Source organism: Papaver somniferum, chromosome 7 (assembly GCF_003573695.1).
Source record: "Papaver somniferum cultivar HN1 chromosome 7, ASM357369v1, whole genome shotgun sequence".
Lineage (NCBI taxonomy): Eukaryota > Viridiplantae > Streptophyta > Magnoliopsida > Ranunculales > Papaveraceae > Papaver > Papaver somniferum.
Genome location: NC_039364.1, coordinates 18594373 through 18606722, shown reverse-complemented (window position 1 = coordinate 18606722; position 12350 = coordinate 18594373).

Here is a 12350-nt window from a genome sequence, read left to right as displayed (position 1 = left end):
GCGGGTAAAATGAAATATCACCAACTCATTGGGTGAACATTCACAATTCTCGTAAAGCCGGACAACTAGCTTGGCTTAGAATTCGGTTCTTAGCCTAAAAACTATCTCTTGGTGATTAGTAGTCATAACTTCAGGTCATTCTAGAAACATGTGTAGATACACTTTACACTCTTATCACGTGTCTTTAGTTGTTATCATTGTTAGGATTGTGCCTTTGATAGCTAGATTGACATCTCCATTTTGGTGTGAGCTTCCACTGTCTTGCACATGTCACATTTCATGGAATCTGAGCTTATATGGCCTAGAACTTTGTAGGTACGTTCTAAGCAAACCTTCACGAGACTTCACTCGTCCACTAGGGACACTTAGTGGTTTAAAAGGCTTAGTGCATATGCTAAATGCATTCGAGAGACCAGCGACAGTGGTATAGTTAGGATTTCCTTAGTTTTGTTTTACTTGAGGACAAGTAAAATTCAGGTTTGGGGGTATTTGATGAGTGCTAAAAAGTGCATATTTATATATATTTTTCTTGGCATTTAACTCATCTTTTGTGCTCTAATTCTCCATTTTAACCCATATTCTGTATTTTCATTGTTTTCAAGAATAAATATTTTTATTAATTAATTTTGCATTTTTAGGTACCAAATAAAGTTTGGATGAATAGCGGAGCGAAAAAGAGCAGAAAAGTAGTGAAAAGCCGGGAGGAATTACGCAAGGAAGCCGCGAAGAATGTTGTGCACAGATCAAAAGGCTAGAAATGGGCTTGAAGAGGAACAATTGTTCTTAAAGAAGATATGGGCTTGGCATACCCAAGGCCCAAAACCCTCACCCAAATCCATTTCCTACATCCATACCCGTTTCCCTTTCTAGCCGTCAGATTGGATCATCTCAGCATCCTACGGTCGCAGCATCGTCAGTACATCAAAGTCTGAAGATCCTGTCTAACACTACAGCACCTAACTCCATCTTGCGCCGTTAGTTTCGTTGTTTTTTTGCATCCAACGGTCGCTCGTAATCTGTCTCCATTTGGCCGTTAGATCCGTCTCAGAAGATATCATCCCACGGCTCTTCTTTGCGAAACATCAAAAATCCTTATCCTCGCTCAACACCCTAGCACCTAGGTCTATTACACCCAAACAAACCCTAAGCTATCTTCCCATTGACCAACTCCATCTTCTTCCCCCTCTTCTTCACTGCAACAGCCTCTCCATCTCCTGCTCCACCACTGCCCCGCTCAACCACCACCTCAACCACCACCATCTCCTCTCAAATAAACCAAACACCATAACCCATCTCCACTACCATCATTACCACCTATCTAGCCACCTAATTTCCCATTTTTATACACGTTTTTCTTCCAAAACCCTAACGTGTGAAAATTGGTAAATTAGGTTGAGTTAGATGGACAATTGGACGTAGCTAGAGCATCAGGAGAAGAATTGGAGGCATGGGTCGACATCTACCAGTGTCATCAGTGATTAGGTAAATTTTAATAGAAATTTTTATAAGAACCCTAATTCCATAAATTGGGGATTTTTGGGGAAATTGATTGTACGTCTAATTAGAAGCATGGGTCACGTATTAGGGTTGTTATCAGAGTGTTAGGTGAGTGAATTTTGGATTTTTGGGCAAACTCTAATTTCACTGATTTGGGGGATTTTTGGGATTTTGCTTATATGTATAAATAGATGTTGTGGGATGTTTGTATTGCATGTCTGGATTAGCCAGAGCACCACCAAGAGGCCTGGAATAACCAGGACCTCAATTGTTAATGTTGTTTCAATTTCAGTTCAAGTTCAGTTCAATGTTTTAAACAATTTCAATTCCATTGTCATTTAATTTCATTATGTTCTAACTCCATTTGCTAGGGGTTAGATGATACTCTTGAATTGTAAGCTAGGATAGTCCTTGTTCATGTCACTGTTCTTGTAGTGCTGAAACTAAGTAGGATTGATAATTGGCTAGTTGAGTGAATGCACCTGTGATCAGCTGTGCTGTAAGAAGACAGCTAATTCTAGGGGTGTAAGAGTGAGAGTAGCTAAGGATTCAGTCCATTTGAAGGACTGTGCTTAATTGAAGTAGGGAAGTTAGTAAACTTAGTGATCAAATGCACCTGTGATTGAGTGTGCTGTAAGAAGACACTCAATGCTAGGGGTGAACTAGAGAATTTAGGGGATTGACCTTCCACTAATGCGGATTGCTAGATAACTGGTTGAGCAAACAAGCCTGTGATCAGGTGTACTATGAGAAGATAGTTGATGCTAGGGGTAAGTTAGTAATATTAGTTAAATCATCCATAATCTTCCCTGAGATGAAACAAGAACATGATTTGATTAGGATCTGCCTTAGTTTAGGATCAAGATGTGGATTCAAAAGCCCTACCATGTTCCTGTTTACTTGCTTTACATGCTACTGTTTTTCAGTTCTGTCACTGCCCTTGGCTAACAGCCTTGGTTTGTTTGTCTTTGTTTCACTGTTTCTTATTCACTACCACTGATTTTTCTTGTTAACTGTCACTTGCTTCATCACTTCAATTCACACCCAAGTCTCTGTGGTTCGACCCTGCCTTGCACACTCACTACAACAGACCCTGTGCACTTGCAGGTATCAGTTTGTGACTCTTTTAGAGAGCCACCAGTAGCCACCTTTTATTTCATAGTTTGTAGTTTGCTATGCTTAGGATGATCATCTGACTTCGTTATCCTTGATCCCCTTGTTCTCCTAACATCTTCTAGTTTCTTGAGTACCGCACCAAGATTCATGTAGAGATGTATAGTGAAAATCATAAACCACAGGGATCCACCCTAGAAACTAACCTTTCTCATGGTACCAACTTGAAACTATGATCTCTATACCTTAGTGATTATCAGTATAGAAACGTAATTTAGAATAATAATGGATGAAAAAGAAAACAGAACACACTAGAAACCAGATTTGAAGAAAATAACTTCTCTAGATTATGAACAAGAAAACTATTAATATATCTCTCTTTTATGCTCACAATCACTCTAGGTAAATAATCTTAAACTATTTTCGAAGCTTGTTTTGAGAATAATTAATTGTCTCACAAACCTCCCTCTCTAGTTGTCTCTGTATAAGAAACCACACTATTTAGATGTCCTTAGCTATGAGCTAAACATTTCTATTTATAGCTTTTGGTTGGTTTCTCAAACCTTCTAAGAATCTATTTCCTTATCCATGAATAATTCCTTTTCTAGGTATATTTCCTTGTCTAGAATATTCCTTTTATAGGTATATTTCCTTACCCGGGAATATTACCTTGTTTGAGAATATTTCTTTATTTAGGAATACTGCCTAAAAATCAGTAGTCCTTCCTAAAGTAGAAATTTATCCTCAAAATAACTTGAGGATTCCTAAGTTCCCAAAATAAGAAAGATATTGTGACGTATACGCGTAATGGTTTAGGTCGTGATTTAAATTATTTTATGATTACTTCTAAACATCGTGAAACTTCTTATAAATTTCTTGAGTTAAAATCTCTTTTCACTCACCATGAGTAATTGATGAAGAATCAAGATCAGGATATCGTTGTTCATCTAGGTTCAAGTAATTATCCTACCGTGTTTTCTTTACTAAAAAGACAAAACTAAATTGGAAACTATCTCTTACTTCTGGTGGTGATAGTTTTTCTAGTCGTGGTAATGTTTCTGGTGGTGGAACTTTTTCTAGTCGAGCTACACATTTTGAAAACAAAGATCCCACTGATTTTTCTGGCCTTGTTTATCAGATACGCAAACATCTAGGTCAATTATAAATAAATGTTGATTATGACATGTACCATGAAACTTACCTTGAATAATTCTTTCAATTCAATTGATTGTTCTTTCATGTTATTTCAATATTTTTCATATGCTACTACTTCATCATCTCAGGAATCTTATATGTATTCTACATCTACATCTGAAATAGTTCAGATTTTATTGCGAGTACTCAATGGATTCCATATTCAATAATTTTCGCTCATATGAGTAATAATCTTGCATTATATCATACTTCCGTACTTTACAATTGACTGACCAAGTCATGGTTAAAAATGGTAAGTTTCCTTTCATTACTCATATTTCTTATTCCATTCTGACTTCTAATGATGCTAAGTTTGAATTGAACAATGTACTTTGGTCCGTTCTCTGTGTAAAAAGTCATATCTGTGTTGCCAAATTTACTAAGGATAATAATGTATTTTTTGAAATGTTTGATTGGGGATATAAAATCAAGAATATCAATATCAATGAAATTGTTGATGAAGGGCCAGTTGCAACAATCTTTATCATGTTCAACTGGTTCCTAGGGTATCTTTTTCTTCCATTCTTGCAAATACTTCTCTTTGGCATCAAATAAATATTAGGCCATGCTTATAGTAATATTCTTGGTAAGCTCAAAAAAAATTTGACATTCAGCTTTCATCAACGTTTATTTCATCTTTTTGTCATGATATATTATCAGTTAGGAAACATGTTAAATTTCCTTCAAATCTTCTTCAAGAGTTATTTGTACACCATCAGCACTTGTTCACTTTGATGTTTGGGAACTTTCACCTTCCACTTCTCTTTAAGGTTTCAAGTACCACATAGTATTCATTGATGACTATAGTAGATTTCATTGGCTTTATCATATGACTATTAAAACTGATGATTACAAATGATTTCAACATTTCAAGTTTATGAATGAAATTTTTCTTTATATTTCTTTTATTACATCTCAGTGTGATGGTGCTTATCAGTTAACTAAAGGACCTTTTAAGTTTTTTCTTGATTCTCGTATTATCACTTTAAGAACTTCTTGTCCACATACTTAACAACAGAATTGAGTATCTGAGAGGAAGCATAAGTATATTACAGAAACTGCCAATACTGTTTCTTTTAAAGCTTTCTTACTTAAATCATTTTTGTTTTGGATCTTTTCTTACTACTACTTTTCTTATTAATAGAATCCAATAAACTATAAATCTCCATTTGAAGTCTTATGTAATAATCTTCTTTATTATAGCTTACTTAGAGTCTCTGGTTGTAGTTGTTATTCAAATTTTACTTTTTATAGACATGATAAACTTAATCCAAAGTATTTTATAGTTTTTTCTTGCATATAGTCCTCTTTATATATGTTCTAAATGTTAGGACCCTCTTACCAAGAATTTTTTTTGTCTTTATAAATGTTACTTTCGATGAATCCACATATTGCTGAGAATAATTCAATGGATTCTGTTGGTAATGACGATTCTACTTCGGTTATGATTGATATTCATATTGGTATTACTCATATACCATTGTTTGTTTCACATCCTACTTCATAACCTGAAAATTTTGCACTTACAAATTTAGTTTCAGTGCCACCACTTCATATATCTGCCATACCTATTAGTATTATTATTAAAAGATTTAAGTTTGGAATTTTAAAACTCTTCTTCTTGATTTTGTTACTCATAATTCATTTGTTTACTCTTTGCACACTGCTTCTCATGATATTCTTCACTCTGATATAAAACTTAAGACTTATAAGTTTGTTATTAACGAGGTCAAATGTATATAATATATGAAAAAGTGAGTATGTTTCCTTGATGGAGAATGGAACTTAGTTCCTTTTGTTTATGAGACCGTATATGATCATCACCGCTACTATGTCTAAAATTTGACCACGTAATACTACTGCAACCCTAGACGAAATTATAACCATCCATCCAAATCATTCCACACTCTCTCATTTGATTACACTAAGTTTATAAATATTTAATATTAGGTTAACCGAGTTTGGCAATTAAGATTTAGTAGATCTATTAATTAGACCATGTATTTTCTTTACATGTATAATAAGATCTACTTACCATTTCTATAGTGATTTGCAAAATTATACAAAGAGACACAAAGCTATGAATCTCTAACATATATTTTAACGCTTAAATTGACTAGTAATGTATTCTTATAAATTTTTAAATTACCATACACGATAGTGTTTTGTTGTAAGTTTTTAATGAATATTCATTCATCAAGGAAAATATTATTTTCTTATAAATCTTTATACGCCAAATAAATAATAAAATTTATTGTCATCAATTATATTTTACTGGCAATTAAGACAATTTAAACACGTCTAATATCATAAGAAAGTAAAAGAAAGTTCAAAAGATCTACCAATTCAAACACATATTAGTGATTAAAGTATGTTTTCTACACATATAAGACAAAACTTTACTCTCAACTAAAATTTGCACTACACATTCAAAGACTTTTCTCATATATGATTTTGGGGGTATTCGTCTCCACAAACCTAGCTAGCCTAAACCCTCCCCTTTTCTCCTACCAATACCTCTCAGAAATTGGTTCATAATCTTGATCATGGCTACTTCGATCACTCTCAGATCTCTGATTATACGTGGTCTTTGTACATCTTCTTCCTCTGCTTTATGCTCTAAATGTTTTTCAATTTCAAAAGTCCTTATGATGAAAAGAAAGTTATAAGATTCCAAATACCTAAGATAATTGAGCGCCGAATGGTGATATGTCATTTGTTTTGACTGAAAGTGACAAATGATGCAGTTCATGTACCTCCCTACATTAATGAATTTCAGAAACAAATCATAATGGAAGATGCAATTGTTGTTGGTCAACCTGGTGAGAGTACAACGATTATATGGATAACTGATTGATTCTCACTTCACATGAGTAAAGATTCTTTTCTCATTTTCTTATCTTTTAAACAATGGATCGAGGATCACTTTTGGTTGTGGTAACTTGTTACAACTCTTTTGTTAATGTGTATGTAGATAAAATAGAATTTTAACTAGAACTACAATGAAAAAAAGTAGACATGTTCCGCGACTGTAACAAACTTTCACTTGTCAGTTGTAGCATCTAAATATCCCTTTTGATGCTAGTAGTATTAATTGATAGACACATTTATGTGTCTATTTTCATCTCTTTTGTGTATTTTGTTAGTACCCATTTGTTCTTATTACGGTGTTTTTATGTTTGTTTAGGTGTTTTTGGAGAAAATACCCTTCTGTGTAAAGAGTTGCTCAAAAAGTGATGATTTACACCCCGGAGAAAAGTACTAAAGGCACCCCAGAAATGCACCGGAAACGTCCCAGAAATGTCCCGGAGGAACCCAGAAAAATTACTATTTCCACCCAAGAATTACTATTTCAGCCCAAATTGCTAAAGGGACACCCGTACAGGATTAGGGGGAGGACATTTTGTTCTCAAAAATTCAAATTTTGAGAAATGGCGGGAAACCAAGAACAGGTTCTAGCAGATTTTTGTTTCGATTTTTGAACGATCTACAAAGAGATTCAATGGCTGAAACTTGGTGGGATTGTTCCTGGGACATGTATAAATCTATTGGTTGCGCTCTGGTCGATCGAATTTGGCTAGGATTAGCTAGGGAAGTCACGGGCAGAAAACAGAGCTGCACGTGCAGGAAAGGGATAATCGTGAGTTCTGGGAGGATCAATGTGTGTTCTGATGATGTGTGAGGGTTCGAGCAACATCTTGGGTGATGACTAGATGATTTGGAACATTCTGGGGGATATCTAACGCGTGAAGAATCTAATTCAGGAAACTTTTGCTCAAGAAAATAAAAAAAAAATATTCCGAGTTATGAAGATTTATACGAGTTAATGAGAGGGATTAAAGGCTTCTGGAGGGTATAAAAGGACCCCTTGGGTCGAGTAGAAGGCGGTCGAGAGTTGGGAGGAGAGAAGGAACACTGCAGAATCGAGAACCATGATTTCTCTCTGCTGCTGCTGCTGCCATTGATGAAGATGAAGAACACGAAGAACATACAGCCAGAGACCGTCGTTCTTCAACAGAGTCTAAGACGTACAACCGTGGGTCGTAATGTGGGTCGTAGTTCGTGGTACAACAGCAGTTATCATTTATCGTTCTTCTTGTAACAGCTGAACATCGCCTTTGCAACAGTTATTTCTGTTACGATTTTTCTGTTCAATTGTTTTACACCTTTTCATCATTTGTAAACCACTTTTTGAGCAATAAATAATTATTTTGAGAGCATTTTTACTATGATGAGCTAAACCCAACACTGGGACGACGGAGGAGGCCAAACTTCATACTTGGGGTAATTTCATTAATTCTTTTATTTACTTTTTGCACTAATTTTAACTGAATTAAGATTTTAAATTAATTACTTGTGATTTCATTTGATGGAGTATGCTTAGTCCTAGGGATTTTTGATATGCCATGCTTAAGAAATACAAGTAATATTTTATAAAATATATCTTGGCAATAAACTAGAGTTAATATTTGTTTTGTTTTGAACTATAATCGCCTAGAATTAAATTCTGAACCACTTGAAAATGAAAAATGGCCGAATCTTTAGTCACAGTACCTCTCTCCCATTGTGACAAATATTGTGTATATATTTTTATTTTTAAATCTTTACAAATCCGAGCAACGAACTTTTACTACCACTTTCAAAACTACAACAAAATGGCGCCGCCGACGCGGACTTGTATATAGATTTATTTTTATTTTTTTTAGGTTTATTTTTTTTTATTATTTGTTCCTTTTTACTTTGTCTTTTTTTTCTTTTATTTACAGGTTCGAAGTGGAGCACTAAGGACTTGGAGAGGAAAAAGCTTAAAGCGAAAAGAGAAAAGAGAAGAAAAAAGGACAATTTCAGGATTTAATTTTTAATTTTTTTTAGAGTGTGTGAGGAAAACTGTAATTTTTTATTTATTTATTTTGGACTTTGGACTTTAAATAATTGGACTTTATTTTTTTAACCCTACGGAAGGGTATTATTATTAAAAAAAAAAAATTATTGTATAAACTGTGTGCAGGGAAGGACGACGATTACTATATCGTCTCGGCCCCTCGGGTTCGCACACGGCATAGGAGTCGTGGCCCGAGTCGACGACAACGGTTCATCGCCCGTCTGGTACGGGAGGTAAGTCCAATCGAAACACCCGCGAATCTCCTGCAAGCGGGTTACTGTCTGCCTTAAGGTGATAATTGTTTGAGGACGAACCAGACTGTCTTTATTTTCCTAGTAAAGGGAAAGGCATGGCCTAAACAAGATAAGGGTTCGGATTTCATCACCGTTCTCTTCTTGCTCGCCTTAGGAAAACGAAACCGAACGCGAACCTAAGCTTTAAAATTTGGAATAGAACGAGACCGATAGGGTAACGAGCTTAATAGGAAACTCGTTCGAAAAATATTGGTTGCTCTTTAAGCACACTCCAAAGTTCATGATGGTTTATGTGAGTTGAATGCGTGACTGCGCCGCCTTGTGATAGCGGTGAGGCCTTGGGTATCAAAGCTCCACTGAGCTTCCCTCGCCTCAATTCAATTTACTTTGACTCGGATTGATTCCAGAGGGGTTTGCTCAAATTGCAACGAATTCCCTTTCAGATAGAAGCTGGTCTAGAAAAAATCTAAGTGGAGCCATCATGCTTTTTGTTTGCTAGAAATATTTAGGTTTGTTTTGGTGGAGTCGAGTCGGCCTTGTTTGTGGTTGTGTAGAATTCCCTTGCAATTAAGAATGTCGAACTGGTATGATAGAAGCCAATACAATGAGTATCGACCTGAATTTGAATATGGACATCATCAGTTTTATGACCATGGTGGGAATAGTAGTTGGGAACGCCAACCTTTTCAAGGTTATGGTTCATACCATAGTGAGCCCAATTACTATCCACACACGAATTGGTCTTAAGAGCAAGAAAATCAGGAATATTATAGTACTAGTCATGCGTTTTTGGAAAATTACTTAAAAACTAGTCCTCATTATGAAATTTCTAAACCTGTTCAATCTCTAGAAGAAACCTACCAACAAATTCGAAGGGAGTATGAACGTGCAGTTAGTTCAAGAGAAGAGAGTACACAACGGTCTAAGATATTCAATGAGACTTGTGAACGTATAAGTGTTACGCTCAGTGAAATTCAAGCACGTTTAGAGGCAGAAAATGAACAGTTAGCTAATTCTGCTCGAAATAATCTAAATTTCCAAAATAGTGTTTCCAATTCTACCCTTGATATCAATAGTGAATATTTGCCCAATCTAGAGGACGAGGTTAGAATAAAAGAAACTACTTATTTAGATAAGGTTCAATCATCTTTGTACTATTATGATGATGAGGATAGTAGTAATGAAGAATCTGAAATATGTAGGCATAGTGATCAGGAATCTATTAATCCAATTGAGCTTTATAATGATTATATTATTTCTAGTTCAAATCCAAATAATTTTTATGATTATTCACCTATTAAAAAGGACGAGGATTTGATTAGGGATACCACCGTTTTAGACGATGTAGTTTTTCCTTTTGATTACGAAGCCGATAGTGGTTTAGAGGAACGGGTTCATTTCGAAAATACTGTTTTAGAGTCTAGCAACTTAGAAACAATAGTCTTGGAAGAAGAAGATAGACCCGTAGAGATGAGTGAAGATGCACTACCTGATAATAACTTAGAAGAATCTCTTGAATATTTTAAGGACTCTGAAGATACGCAAATTCAAGAAATAATTAGAGGTCTATCTAGAGACACTGAAAACTCTAAGTTTGGGGGTGATTATCACTTCCCTAGTGCCTTACCTTTAACTCTCATAAAGTCCCCACACTTAGGACTTGATATCTGTGCCTCGACCATTTTACAAGATTACCTTCATACTCGTTTTCCCGAGCCTAATGATGTCCATGAAAGAGTTCAGTTATTAGAAACCCATCCTCTAGTTGATGTGGTTTGCCTAGGATATGATACCCATATTGACTTTGTTTTCCCACCAAATAGTTTTCTTCCAACTGTGGGAACGTTTATATTCCAAATGTGTCGAATATTAAGTTGTGAAACTAGACCTAAATGATTTAGGAAATTAGAATCGACACATTTGCTTAAGAATGACCACTACTCTCACTGTGGTCAATTATGTAAGTCAAAACTGATTGACTTAGAGGATCCTCAGTTATTTAGGTTATTATTATTTTGTGATTCTAAGTTCTTATTTGAGTTTTTCCAAACTCTAGGACCTAATAATTTGGATCCAACCTATGAGGAAATGCATCCGAGGAAAATATTTTATTTAGACCCTTTCATAGAACCTGAACCTGAACCACAATTAGATATGAATATCTTAATCAGGAAACTAGATAAGGGCATGTTATTCTTGTTCACTTTCTTGGGTTATTGTAGTTTCCTTTGGTCAGCTCTTTTTCGTTTTGAAGACCCACAGTTATTTCGACTGTTACTTTATGGTTCGAGTTGACTAATCCTTTTCTAAGTCTGGCTGAAGACTATAAACTTAGCACTTCTTGGGAGGTATCCCATGCTCATGCAACAAGGTAATATATTCCCTTAACTCTTCCGCTTCAAATGGTAACAGTTTCTCCGTGTTCATGCTTTTAGTTTCATCTTTAGAACATTGAGGACAATGTTAGATTTAAGTTTGGGGGTATGGAGAAACTTTTTAGTTGCAATAAATAAACTCCAGAGCCTAGAAATTTACGCCTATTAAGGATAGCACTAACCAATCTAAGTGGATGGAAACATTTTTGTTTTAGGAGCTGAGGAACCAATATGACTAGATGGAAACATCTATAGAGTCTATTCATAAAATCACAGAGCTCAGGTGTTAGAATTAACATGATAGTTTCGCCATATCTCGTCGAGTCCTTTTCACTTTCTATTTTTAGTTTTCTTTTATTTCAAGTGATTTGGTGGGGCACACGATTCAAGTTGTTACCTTTGCTAGGGTGAAATAGAGTGACTGAGTTACCTTTTCAAATTTTTTTTTAGACCGGACCAGTTAGACCAATCGGAATAAGTATTAACACTTGGATAGCAATATGCGTGTGTTCTCCCTGTTTCCGTCGCCTAAGCAAGCGTGGAATGCAGGACCCATGAGAACTATCGTGTAATCTGCTGACAAGAAGCATGCGCTTGGATCAAAAAGATCTATTCATGCCGTTAAGTTAAAAAAAATGGTTATTGTTATGTGTAGTCAACTGCTGGTTCCCTTGTATTTGCCAGTTTTTGATCTAGATTTAAGTTATTGACCACTAGTTCCCTTGTATATGCCAGTGTGTTAATATTAGTCAGACCGGCATCTCAGTCATTTAGGTTAGGTTCATCTTGGAAGAGGCCTTCAGACAGATATGGGAAACACCGTTCGCTTTTCAACCATCTACATTTTTCTTTTTCCATCTTCTTAATCTTTTCATGTGATTAGTCTGACTCCGAGTATGATGTCCATCGTGAAACTATCTTAGTAGAGCTCTGTCACTTATATGAATTTTAGTATGCTTGAGTGAAAACTCGTATACAGCAATTGGAATTTCGCGTCAGGGTACTTCCTCCTGTAATTAATAAGTATGCCAACCA